The sequence below is a fragment of the Acinonyx jubatus genome, chromosome B2, assembly GCF_027475565.1.
Source record: "Acinonyx jubatus isolate Ajub_Pintada_27869175 chromosome B2, VMU_Ajub_asm_v1.0, whole genome shotgun sequence".
Classification (NCBI taxonomy): Eukaryota; Metazoa; Chordata; class Mammalia; order Carnivora; family Felidae; genus Acinonyx; species Acinonyx jubatus.
In genome coordinates, this window is record NC_069385.1 from 43,189,865 (window position 1) to 43,203,310 (window position 13,446).

The 13,446-nt window shown below is 35.0% G+C and overlaps 1 long non-coding RNA gene across 1 annotated transcript in view; it reads right to left on the reverse strand.

The window, feature by feature from the left end:
- Nucleotides 1-11,851, reverse strand: part of LOC113598702 (uncharacterized) — a 39,760-nt gene extending 27,909 nt beyond the window's left edge. Inside the window, exon 1 of the long non-coding RNA XR_008298369.1 lies at nt 11,661-11,851. This is a non-coding gene — a long non-coding RNA (uncharacterized LOC113598702). The remainder of the gene's footprint in view (nt 1-11,660) is intronic.
- Between the last annotated feature and the right edge of the window lie 1,595 nt (nt 11,852-13,446).

Consider the following 13,446-nt stretch of genomic DNA (forward strand, 5'->3'; position numbering starts at 1 on the left):
TGTACAGTGGTATCTTATTATAGTATCAATTTTCACCTTTTCATGTGCTTATTTATAATGTATATATTTTCTTTGTTGGAGTGTCTTTTTGATTTTTTTTTTGCCTGCTCCTTTTTTATTAGTTGAGTGTTTTCTTATTTCTGAGTTTGCAAAGTTCTTTTTTTTTGTTGTTTGGTAAGCTTTTTATATATTATACATACAAGTATTTTATCAGATATTTAGTTTGCAAATACTTTCTCTCAATCTGTGTCTTGTTACAATCTGTTAAGTGGTTCTTGAGGAGCAAACACTCTTAATTTTGATCAAGTATGATTTATAATTTTTTCTTTAATAGATTGTATTTGCTGATGTATCTAAGAAATCTTTACCAATGCCAGGTAACCAAGATTTTATTCTACATATTCTGCCAGAGGTTTTATAGTTGTAGGATTTAAGTTTGACTCTATGATCCAGATTGGCTAATGTTTGTGTATTATGTGAGGTATGATTTTTTTTTGCATATGGATACCTACTTGTTCCAGCTCCAATTGTTGTATGACCTATTAGACTATTCTTTCTTCACTGAGCAAAACTTTTTTGAAAGTGAAAAATCCACCTATATGTTTACTGTTTTTTCTTTTCTATTAATCTCTTATCTATCCCTTTACCAATATCATACTATATTGATTACTGTTGCTTTATAATAAGTTTTGGAACCAGGTTGTGTGAGTCCTCCATCATTGTTCTTCTTTTTAAATATTTTTAGGGGACAGAGATCACACCTTATCAATTTTGCCTTCCGCATCTTCCGTTAATCTGTCCTTGATAGTGTCTATCTCATTGTCTCTCTAAACTGGTTTAACAGTAATTTTGTCACAGTTATTTTCCAATTCACAGTTTTCTCTTCATATGTATTCTGCTGTTAACATGTTTTGTGCTCTTAACCTATTCTTTGTGTTCTTATATCCACTGTTCTTAGAAATTCTATTTGTTTTTTCGAAAATCTTGGTAGTCATTTCGGAAAGTCGGTTTCTTTTTCTTTTCCTGTTTCCTATTTCCTCATTTATTTCTTTATTTTTACATTCTGTGTCTGAAATGTCAAGACACTGGGTCATTGTAAACCTGAGTCTATTACTTGCATGTCTTACTGATGACTCTTGCTGATGGTGTATTATTTTTTCTTGTGCTATTTATTCTGAATATTTGGGCTTTACCTATAGAAATTCTGTAAGACCTAAAATATGTTTCTCCAGAGATAATGGATTTTTGCTTCTTCCAGATATTTAGTAAGATAACAATATATAACAATTTTAGCTTAACTATTGGCCAAGAAATGTATATTTGAAGCCTCAAGATATGTGAGGTTGGAGATTTTAAGAGTTTTCAGAGAAGTGATGTGTTTCCTACTTGGATCTGAGATCATTATCAGACAAGATTTCTTTAAATATCCCTTTGCCAACTAATGGAATTTACACACAGAGATACTAAAGGTATATTTCTTCAAGATCCTATATATTTCTAGTACTTTCATTTTAACATCTACCTCATGTGATTATAACGAACACCCCCAGGGCACCTACAGCTTCAGTAGCACATCAATTCCTTTTAATTCAACTCCTTTTCTTAAAAACATTTTTTAATGTTTTTATCTATTTTTGAGAGGCAGGGAGACACAGAATCTGAAACAGGCTCCAGGCTCTGAGCTGTCAGCACAGAGCCCTTCATGGGCCTCAAACTAGTAAACTGCAAGATCATGACCTGAGCCAAAGTTAGACACTTAACAGACTGAGCTACCCAGGAGCCCCTATTTCAACTCCTTCTTAATCTGGTTACTAAGAATTTGTTTTAATTTATTTCAAATTTCGCTATGAGCTCAAAAGTGTGTTTATTATTAGTTTAATGTACCTAGATTTCTTTTAAAGAGGGAGTTATGTATCACATAACATCCACCTGCCATTGTTGTAATCACTTGATTACAGAGAACATTAAACTGGCAACTTTTGTTGGAAAGGAAAGCAGAGAAACCCAGCCTTCACGAAGAGAAGAACAGAGAAAACATTACAAAAGGAGGTATAAAATGGTACGAAGGAAATTCCAGATGACGTGAAAATTTCTCATTCTTGCCTCTTTTTGAGTATGTCACGATAGCTCTGATTTAAGATCAAAGAAGACAGCTCTGTATCCTTGTAATACTGTTTTTGCTTAGTCTAAGCAAGTGGTCTTCTGATGCTTTCAAAGAAAATTCCTAATACGTATTCTGAGCAGTCCTTGCCTGGTCCCAGATCCCAGCTCCAGACGTTATCCACTGCACACCAGCTTTTGGATTTCACCAATTTTCTGTCTTGCCTCTCCCTCCTTAGGATGAATAGTCGGGGGGAACTGGACCATTAGAATTGTAGTTCATTCACTTAATCACTTGCAAGAATCTGTCATCCCACACTGCACTTCATTTATCCTCACCAATGGCTAAATATTGGACTCTGAAACACCTGCAAAGTAGTAACCTCCCACACTTTGAACTCTGCCACACCTATTCTCCTTTCAAATTTCTTACCAATTACTTGCATTACAGCTGATTTTTTCTTTTGCTTTCTCCTCCTCTCCTTCCCCTAATTTTGCTCCTTTTCTTTTCTTTTCCTCCTCCTCTTCTTCTTCATCTTCTTCTTTCTCTTCACCTTCATCTTTGTCTTATTTCTAAGTGGTGGGGTCTCCATTCCTTTGACTTCTCCACTTACTACCTACCAAATGAAGTCTGCTTTCATTTTCTCCCCTGAGGTTGAATCAACCATCATTTAAATCACCCTCTGGCCAAAATCATGTAGTTGTTCCCATTGCTTTCCTGTCTCACTTTTCTGACAAAGCCACAACACTGGATCTATCCAAATGTCTATTTTTCTCAGAGCCTACATCCAAGCTGCCAGACACTACAGGAATTACCATCACATTATTGTCACTAAGATTCATGTTCATTATACTAAAGCTAGTCCCCCATGCTTCCAAAAAATCCTTCTCTGATTTCTTTTTTATATCTTTCATTCATCTTCCAAAATGCCTGTTCCAAATGAGGTACACTCTCCCCAGTCATTATTCCAATTGCCTTTGTTCTTCACAAATACCTCACCTATACTTTCCCCCCTCCATTTGTACATTATAGAGGTAAAAGACGTGGAGAAGAGAACCTCCTGCCAGCAAACCTGCACTTGCATCCATTCTAGTTATTCCACTTTAAAGTTTGAATTGTTATCCCTCATTTTGCACTATGTGCTGCCCACACCAACAGATGCCCTTTTTCAACAAGTATCCTCTCCTATTGACTTCTTATTCTCTATCCTATCAGTATTTAAATATACTCGTCTGTCTTGTGTGAAAGAATACATGAAAAGAATGACAATATTTGAGCCTATGCTTCCTTCTATTTTTTTCTTACTTTTCCCTCTCCTAGGCAAAATTATTTTAAAAATTTATCTACAATTACTTTCTCCATTTCTTCAACTATTGAGAATTCTGCAGTACTCCATAGTCTGCCTCAACCCTCACCACTTCAAGGAAATTGCCCTCATCAGGGTCACCAAGGACCTCCTTGTTATTAAAATGGATTGCTCTTAGTTTCATCTTCCTTTAACTATCAATGTGTTTCACATAGTTAATTCTTCCTCTTTTTTCAATTCTGTTTCCTTGGTTTCCATGACAGCATATTCTGACTTCCACTTCAACTATTTTGCAGGTTTCTCACATATCAATATATATCTCAAATGAGAACGCTTCTGATTCTCATTTTTAACAATGGTCCTGGGAGGTCTTATTTATTACCATGGTCTGTATTACCATTTCTATGATGATTTATCCCAAATATAAGTCTGAGGTTTGGGAGCTCAACTGGAACCTTATAACTATAAATGACCTCTTTTATATCCATTCTTTGGATGCCCAAACATCGCTCACCCAAAAAACATAATCATTATTACAACCTTCCTAAATAGTGGCCCAGCCTCTATATTTAAAGCAAGTCAGCCTTTGTCCTTGATATTAAAATCAACTTCATGTTACTTATTTTTCTCTGAATTTGAGGTCAGAACAATATTTTCTCTGTTATTTGGATCTATGCAGGGTAAACTAGTAAACAGTCAAACATGGTAAACCATGCTTCTTGTATAACTCATAAAATTATCATTGGAGCACATGAATAAAGAATTTTACAATGATTATTTAAAAGACTGAATAAAAGGCATGTTTAGGCCACCATAATCTTCAAACATTGTTATTTATCTTTTTAAAAATTGTCCTCAATTGTAATACAGCATTTCAAAAGGTACTTCCCATTTTTGTGCAGTCGGGTCTTTGAGCAAAATTTCCCCTTAATGTTAAACATGATGAGTTCCCAACTCAGTTTTAAAAATGGCAAGAATGAAGTCCTTCACCTCTCTCACTAAACAGTCTCATTTATCAAAACGTGCATGAAAGCCACATCGAATTGAGAATCTTGTGTAAATCAAACAGCTCTTACCTATTTATTGTATAAAGGAATAACTTATTTGGCTCTCACTCACTCTAAAATGCTGGAGTCAAAAGAGAAATGACTCTCCAATATTTTGTCTAAGTAGCACTTTTTCTTCTCCATGAGAGCAATTCCCTGGCCCATTGTTCTCTATGGCTTTGATTTTGCTTTTGGGAGAAACTGTTACTCACATTATATTCCTTGAATAGATGTGTAGGGGGAACTGGAAAGCAAAACATCCATGACACCTGAGACCCTTTCTCAATCTGTGTCCTGCCCAGAAAATAATGAAATAGTTTTAATATATTATTAATGTGGCACTACTAATATATTAGTATAAACATATTATTATATTGAATAGACAATATTTAGTAAATAATACAATATGCCACACAAAACCACTGTAAAACTTTCACCTTCCTTCTCATTTTCAGTTTTTCCTTCCCAGTTAGGAGTTACTAAAGTATCATCTTCCTACACCCCTGATAGATATTTTTTCTCTTGTCATCTATCTATGAAACTAGACTATCTCAACATATATATCTCAAATAGTAACCACAATATCATCTCTTATGTCTTCATTATTCCTGTTCACTCCCCAAGGAAAATTGCTAAAATGATTTTGGTATTTTTGCATAAATCCCTTTTCTTGATGAAAATGATTATGAGAAATATAAATAGTAGAAAAAGGACTAAGTGAAAATCTAGGCCCAGAAACTGCCTGTGTAAGTCAAATATGCTTGCTTATTTAAGGACACTGAGGAAAAAAGACATTCAAGATTAACTGCACAGAGGTCAACAATGTTCTCAAAAAGAGGTGCAAGTGTCAAGGAGTTTATACATAGCCAGTAGTTACACAGTGTACGGGATAACAGTTGTGAAGATGAGGGTGACCCTTGAAACTTCAGAATTATATCTACTTTTCTACACCAAGCCTTCTTTTCAGACATAAAGCTAGGTGAATTTTCTATACATACCCTGTTTGAATACATGCTAGAGACCAACTTACTGGGGCAGGTATAACACACAAATTTCATTTATACAATGCAAAATATGTATGTCAGTGTACAGCATACAGAATATACTTAGAAACTCAATTTTGCCATCTACCTCACTCCCAGACACATTCAGACTTATCCAAGAACATTTATGAGCTTAACGCAGAGTAATTGAGGCTAAAAAGGTTATCCAGATGATTCTAGAAATCAGGTTAACATTTCCTCTTATTTAACCCAGCTACAGTGTGTATTTCCTGTTATTTAACCCAGCTGCAGTGTGCATTTAACCCAGCTACGGTGTGCAAGTAGAGTTGCTTGGTCATGGAATAACCACATTCGATTTTCTTTTTTATCCACTGCCGAATTTCTATCCTCTATCCCCAATAAAGACTGTATAAAACCAAAGTGTGTAAGTTCATATTTCCTACTAATTTGAGAATAGTAGTAAGAGATAAGTAATAAAAGTTGAGGTCCAACTGGTATCAGAGCCAGAAAAATATGAGAACATTTAGAGCATTGTTGGGACAATGACATTTACAGAATGAAATTGAGAGTCAGTTATAGGGGTTTTACAGAAGGGTTGGCATGATATGAATTATTTTTTAAAAGCACCTTGGCCACTCTCAAAAGCAGATGTTAGATTGACCTTACTTTGCTTCTTATTTGAAGAAAGTACACTAGTCGGCTCATTAAATAAGACAATGGCTTGGCCAAAGTCTGGACATAGTGAAAGCTGACAAGATTTTGGACATATTTTGATAATAGAATTAATAACATCTTTGCTATTAATGGACTAGATCTATGTTGTGAGGAAAACCAAAGAGTCAGTGAAGACGACAAGTGTGTTAGGGAACTAGAATGATGAACTGCTGAGGGAGGTTGTAAAATAAGAAGAATAGGAAGGGATGAGAATTTTGGATTTGGTTCTTTTGACTTTGAGATATCTCAGCCATTGAAGGGGTACTGTTGAATTAAAAGTTATACACATGGGTTTGGACTTCAGGAATGATGTCTGGTCTGGAAATTAGGGAATACAGATAGTATTTAAAGCCATGATGTCAGATGAAATCACCAAGATAGTATGTGTATATAGAGAAGATAAAAGATCTAAGGAAGAAGAGTAGAAACTTGAAAGGAGATGGAGAAAGTATAAAATGTGTATTAGGAAATAAAGTTTGGTGACTTAAATGCCAACTGAAAAAAAAGAAGAAAAAAGTGATAGATTGTTAAAAATGTTGTTTATTGATCAAATTAAAGGTGGACTGATAATCAGGCATTGTGTTTTGTAACACTGAATCATTGCTGATTTTGACAAAAGCAGTTTCAATGGAATGACATGGTGGAATGACATGGTGAAACCTGACTACAGTGCATTCATGAGAAAATCAGAGAATTAATATAGAAAAAATTTTCAAGATATTTTATTTCATAAAGGAAGAGCAACAACACCCATGTCTTTCGCCTACCTCTATTTTATTTTTTTATTTTATTTTTTTTAATTTTTTTTCAACGTTTTTTATTTATTTTTGGGACAGAGAGAGACAGAGCATGAACGGGGGAGGGGCAGAGAGAGAGGGAGACACAGAATCGGAAACAGGCTCCAGGCTCCGAGCCATCAGCCCAGAGCCTGATGCGGGTCTCGAACTCACGGACCGCGAGATCGTGACCTGGCTGAAGTCGGACGCTTAACCGACTGCGCCACCCAGGCGCCCCATCACCTACCTCTATTTTAAATGGTGGCTTCTATTGGAGCAATATGATAAAGACTATTTTCAGAGATGAGGTTGAATAGGCATGATGCTTTTAATGGAACATGGAACACACATTCCAAAGAACATAGTGTAATGGTTTTATGTGTTGGAGGTAAGTAGGAAATGGAACAAAATAAAGGATGTGTGAGCCTTATGTGTGTTAGTATAATATGGTCACAGATGAAGGACAATATGGGACTTCAGAGTTTCTTTTGTTTTGTTTCTTGACAAATAGAGAAGAAATACCTGGTGGCATTAATGTACAAGAAAACAGGCAAAAAATTAAATATGTTGCCTATGATTACATAACTATTAAGTGGAAGATCCAGATTTTGAACATATCCTAAATGAAGAGTATTACTCTTAATTGCTGCACAATCCTACCAATATTTAAATGAGGGGGTTTACTTAAGACTTCATGTTTTTCTATAAACAAACATTCATTGTTTACTTTCACTGTCCCTCTCTCTGCTCTTAGTATCATTTTCTTTAAGGTTAATCTGGATGGGTGTTTGATGCAAATTTACCTCGGAGATTGAGTTTTATAGAGATTCCTATGTAATCTGGAGGGAAACAGAGCCAGACATTTCACTATTTTTGTCCTTTCTGTGTTTTATGCAGATGCTGCAGGGGAAGTCTGCCCATCAACAAGAGAGAAGTTCCGCTGTTCCCAGTTTTCTGTTACTATGGTTGCTGCAGAAATCTATGGTCCTCCAATGAAACTGTTGTCATATTTTCTAAGCCTCGGTGGAAAATGGATTCTAGGTGTAGGGCTCATACCAGCCTCATGACTCACATATCTTTCCAGCCTTACAACCTTCAAATGGGAGTTAGGTTTTGCCACATCCTTTCTACTCACTTCTCAAGATGCTGTTTGTCTCAGGATTAAGGATTTTTTAGTTAGGCTTAAGTACTTTCTTATTTTAATTTTTTCACGTTTAATTTATTTTTTAGAGAGAGAGAATCTCAAACACACTCCATGCTCCACATGGAGCCTGACGCAGGGCTCAATTCCATGATCCTGGGATCATGACCCAAGCCAAAATCAAGAGTTAGACCCTTACCCAACTGAGCCACCCAGGTGCCTCCTAAGTGATTTCTTATTCAGATTACTACCATTAGGCACAGGAATTTTTGGAACTTTTTGGCATATGAAAAACTCCTTTCCTAAATTTTCAGGAGGACTTACAGTTTTTGACAAGTGTCATTGGCCATTTCCCTCATGGTCTTGGAGTTGTATATGTTATGGGAAGAGTGATGGGGGTGTAGGTGACAGTAGAGGAGATTGCATTGGATTCCTGTGCTGAGTGTTTATTATTGAAAGGGGAACATAGTTTGGTTAACAAATAAAAACAAGCAAAAGAAAAATTAGACTAATACCAATTTTAAGTCAGAAAGATTTTGGAAGAGATCTATTTTATTTTTTAATTTAAAAACATTTTTTTAATGTTTATTTATTTTTGAGAGAGAGACAGAATGCAAGCAGGGGAGGAACTGAGAGAGGGAGACACAGAATCCAAAGCAGCCTCTGGGCTCTGAGCTGTCAGGACAGAGCCCAATGTGGGGCTTGAACTCACAAGTTGTGAGAGAATGGACTGAGCTGAAGTCAGCTGCTTAACCAACTGAGCCACCCGGGTGCCCCAGAAGAGGTCTATTTTAGAGATATTTAGTTCTTTGGCATTTTATCATTTGTTTTGGATGAGTTATCACCAATAGGATGCCACTTGTCTAAAATATTGCAAGCCTAGTCATATATATCTGATAATTTCTCCTCAATTTCACTTGATTATTACTGATACATTTATCACCATCTAAATTATGAGAAGCAATCTCAACATAAATATATACCCTTTGTACAACGGCTTTGATACAATAGTGATATCTCTTATCATAACAAATTAGTGTTTATGTCATCCATCTCATTGAAGACTAAGGGCTTTATTCAGATCTCTTCTACTTACAGAAAATATCCTCTGTCAATATGATCTTGCATAAATTATGATACATTACAGAATAAGTGAATTTATTTGGCTACCAGTTTCAAGTGACAAGTTCAACTAAGAATGTTTATTCTTGTATATCATATTTTCCCGTTAGTCTGTCTTCTTTCAAACTAATTTTCCTTGTAAAATTTTATCAACAGGAGTAAATTCATCCAGACCTTGCACAAGGCTATTACAATGATAAACTTTATTTTTGTATTCTTTGCTTTACTAATGATAGAAAACATTTAACAAATTTAGTATGATTATATAATGACAGAGTGACAAAATATCATAATAGAAAAATAGATGAAATGTATTCTAATAACACCTCTGATACCATTCAGATAAAAATGTTTATTCACAGGAGGAATTAAGTTATTTTCTTTAAATATTAGCCTATAGAATGAAATAAGGGTGAATCCAATGCTTCATGAAATTTTGTTTCAAAATTAATTTTCCATCTCATCTGCTAAAGAAATGACACATGAAAATAGTTCTAATTTCTGTGTGACCATGCTAAACAGAGAGCGCATTTTCAGAGCTGGCTTCACTGATAATATTGTTCCAAGGTTAAGTTTATCTGCATCCCAGGAAGATGAAAGAAAGAATGTAGCATAAATGATGGTTCTCACTTTTTCTTGAATAAATGAGCCTTTAATCCAGTAAACTATAATTAAACATTTTAATATTCTTCACCTTGTTCTCTTCTATATTCCAAGCCCAGGAGTGATGCTTGCTAGAAACACCTCTGAAAAATTACATCAATTATAACCTTCTTTGAATTTGAATTAAGACTGTTATCTTGCTTTCTTTTTTCCCTCTGGAAAATCATACCAAAATGTATTCTAATTTTCCTTGTATTCCTAGATAAAATTTATTTTTCACCTAGCTATTTACCAGCAAGAACAATAAACGCGGGATGATAAAATTGAGTCATTTCATTACTTGCACTTCTACATATTAGCAACATTGATAAATTATTGTGAACATTCCTAGCGTCAAGAATTTTTATACTTTAATTGTATAGCATATTTGTTGTTCACTCTCTTAAAATTCCTATTGGCTGGGTACAATATTGTACATTTATTTGGGTACAGTGAGCCCAAACCTAAATGGACAATAAAAGATCTTAGGTAAAAAAGCAATTTTTATCACTTCTTGAAATTTAAACCACAAAGCTGTCAATTAGAATTTCCTTGTGTTACAAGAGGAAATGCAAATCTAAGTTCCTTTTGAAGTAAATTGTTTACTATCTTTTTAAAAGATATATATTAAATTTTAAATAATTCCACTAAATCTTTATGTTTTCAAAGGTTTTTTTTTTTCAGGTGATCATCTGTAGAGTTTATTCTTCTGTGTCCTATAAGAAAGCAGACACTAATACAGTACTTTATAAAAGGAAAACATTCACTAACTAAGCTCAAATCCATAGGGCACACTAATGAGAATTGATTGAGATAAATGGAAAAGTTCTGGAGTCCTATAAATAGAAAAACACGGGAAACTGACAAACAGGGAAAAAGGATTATAATAACTTTAACGTTTTCCTGGGACCCTACAGTGTACAAGTTAGCTACACTTTACTGTACTTTACCAAAAATTCTCAGCAAGCTCACATGTGTTGAATTAAAAATCTCAAAACTTTGTCACAATGACATGATTTTCTTGGAGCTCCTTATATGTAAACAATGTGAATTTTGTTATCAGGAAATATCAAGAACACTCCCCAAGCAACATACTGTTAATTTTCAAAGAAGCAAGAATGCATAGACCTTGGTCAATTCATTTTCTGTTTGATAATTTCTACCTGTCTAAAAAAAGTTTCTAGAAAACATTAGGGAATCAGTGGAGTGCTTGTGCAAAAAGAGTTTATAAATGCCCAGGCCTGTCTAATGGGAGACATTTCAGGACTGAGCTGGAAAGTGGCTGAGTAGGTCAGGGCAGAGTATAAATCCAGTCTGCATGATATTATCAAAATGTAACCCTCAGAAAATAGCAGTGAAAATACTCTTTCTGCACATAATCCTTTTCCTTTATTCTTCTTTTCCTTGCCTTGTTACCTGTGTGGTAAAGTCAAGACTTCTATATTTGCTTGGGACTGCTTAGCATACTCTATTCTACACTGCTTAGGTCTGCCATGAACAAGGCTGAATGGCTCCTCTCTGTGGTCAAGCCCAGGTAATCAAGAGATTTCAGTGGCTTTCAAAACTTCAAATCTTTAGTCTTCCTGGTTGCCAAATATATATATACCAAATACATATATAAATTTTCCTGAATGATAAGGACAGGCTGTGGAAGGAATGAATAAGTTCAGGAATGCTAGGCCCTAACCAAATACCATTCTTTCAAAAATAGCCTGCAGGAACTTACACACTATCTTTAGTTTGCTTGCGCTGCCCTAACAAAACAACTCAGACTGGGTGTCTTCAATAAGAGAAATTCATTTTCTCACAGTTCTGAAGGCTGAAAATCTGAGATCAGGATGCCAGCATGGTTAGCTTCTGGTGAGATCTCTCTTCCTGGCCAACTTCTAGCTATGTGCTCATATCGCCTTTCCTAAGTGTGAAGAGGGAATGAGAGAGGAGAGAGAGAGAGTGAGAGAGAGAGAGAAAGAGAGAGGAATCTCTCTGTGGTGTGTGTTATAAGAGCACTAACCCTACCAGATCAGAGTCCTTCCCTTATGACATCATTTAACCTCAATTACTTCTTAGATGCTCTATCTCCAAATATAACCACAATGGAGGCTAGGGCAGCATATGAGTTTGGAAAACACAAATATCCAGTCCATTATAAGTACTATTTCATTTATGACAGAATGAGAAAGGAAAGTATTAAAAAATACCTTTTAAAATCCTACCACTCCTTAAGAGATGAAGCAGAAATACATCTATAAGTAGTATGCGTACACGTTTTCAGCCCACATTCTGCTGAATAAATATGAGAATGGGCTAAAGAGAGAGAAAAAGGACAAAGGGAAAAAACAAAATCACACCCAACTCATTAGAATATTGCCTTTAAAACTGAATATACACTGAAAAACAAAATCAGAAGTGAAAGATTACATGTGACTTATTCGTTCTGTCTTATATGAACAAGTCTTAAATGAAGAATTTTTTTCTTTCTTTTTTTGGCAACTGAGTGAACTTGAGATTGAACTGCAAATTGCTGCTTCTACTTTCCCCAGGCTGCTCAAAATTTGAATTTCTGTTAGAGCTGCCAAAGAAAGCCAAAGCCTGAATAGATCAAATCAGCATGTCAGTTCACTGTGGCCACATTATAAGGAATTAGTTCTAATGAGGAATGACTTCGTAAAAGCGGAGACCCAGAAGGATGAGGAGACAGCTCATGGGTACTCACCTTAAAAGGAAGCTTCATGCTGAGTTTTGTGTAAGGTAGGAATTTTAAAAGTCCATATGGAATAGGATATAAAGTATAAGAGTGCAGAAGGTCCTTGACATTTACTGACAGAAGACTGCATTTAATCTAAATGATAGCAATTTTTCATTGATGGAATTTCAGAAAGAAAAATAATTGGGCCCAAACAGTGAGCATACAAAATAATTGTGAAGAAAGTTAAGAACAAACTTTAGACAGAAATGACCAGACAAGAGAAATTTTGAGACCTAATTATGTGAAGGTAAGAATATAATGAATGCTTTACTGACGACAAGAAATGGGAAAGTTATGTGAAATTAAAACAATAGGATTTAGAAAGTAACAGAGGGTTTAAGTTGAAAATGAGTAAAATGTTAAGCTAATGACAATACTGATGATAAGGATAAAATTAGGCAATAAAGAGGTTTCAAGTAGAAACATCAGGTAATATATGCATTTTTTTCCCATTGAATTTTGGGTACTCATGGGAAGGTTTGGAAAACACATTTCACCAGCAAAAGAAAAAAGTTTTATTTGGGAGTTATTTGTACAAAAATCCTGTGACATTAATTTCTATGTAATCATAGAAATTAAGACAAAAGTTGCTTTTCATTTACACTACGAAATATTCCCAAAACTTTAACTTTTGGAGTAAAAGCTTACTTTAGAATATTAATATGGAATTATAGTATTAGAATGTGAAGGTCGTTGTAATAAAAATCCCCTCTCCCTTCTTTAAAAGATTAAATCACTTCTGGGTACTCAGGCCCTTTTTTGTACATACTTCTTTGGTCACAGTCTTGTCATTGGATTTCATCTCCCTACTATGTGGTAGGTTTTCTTCCACCCTAATTAAAACTCAA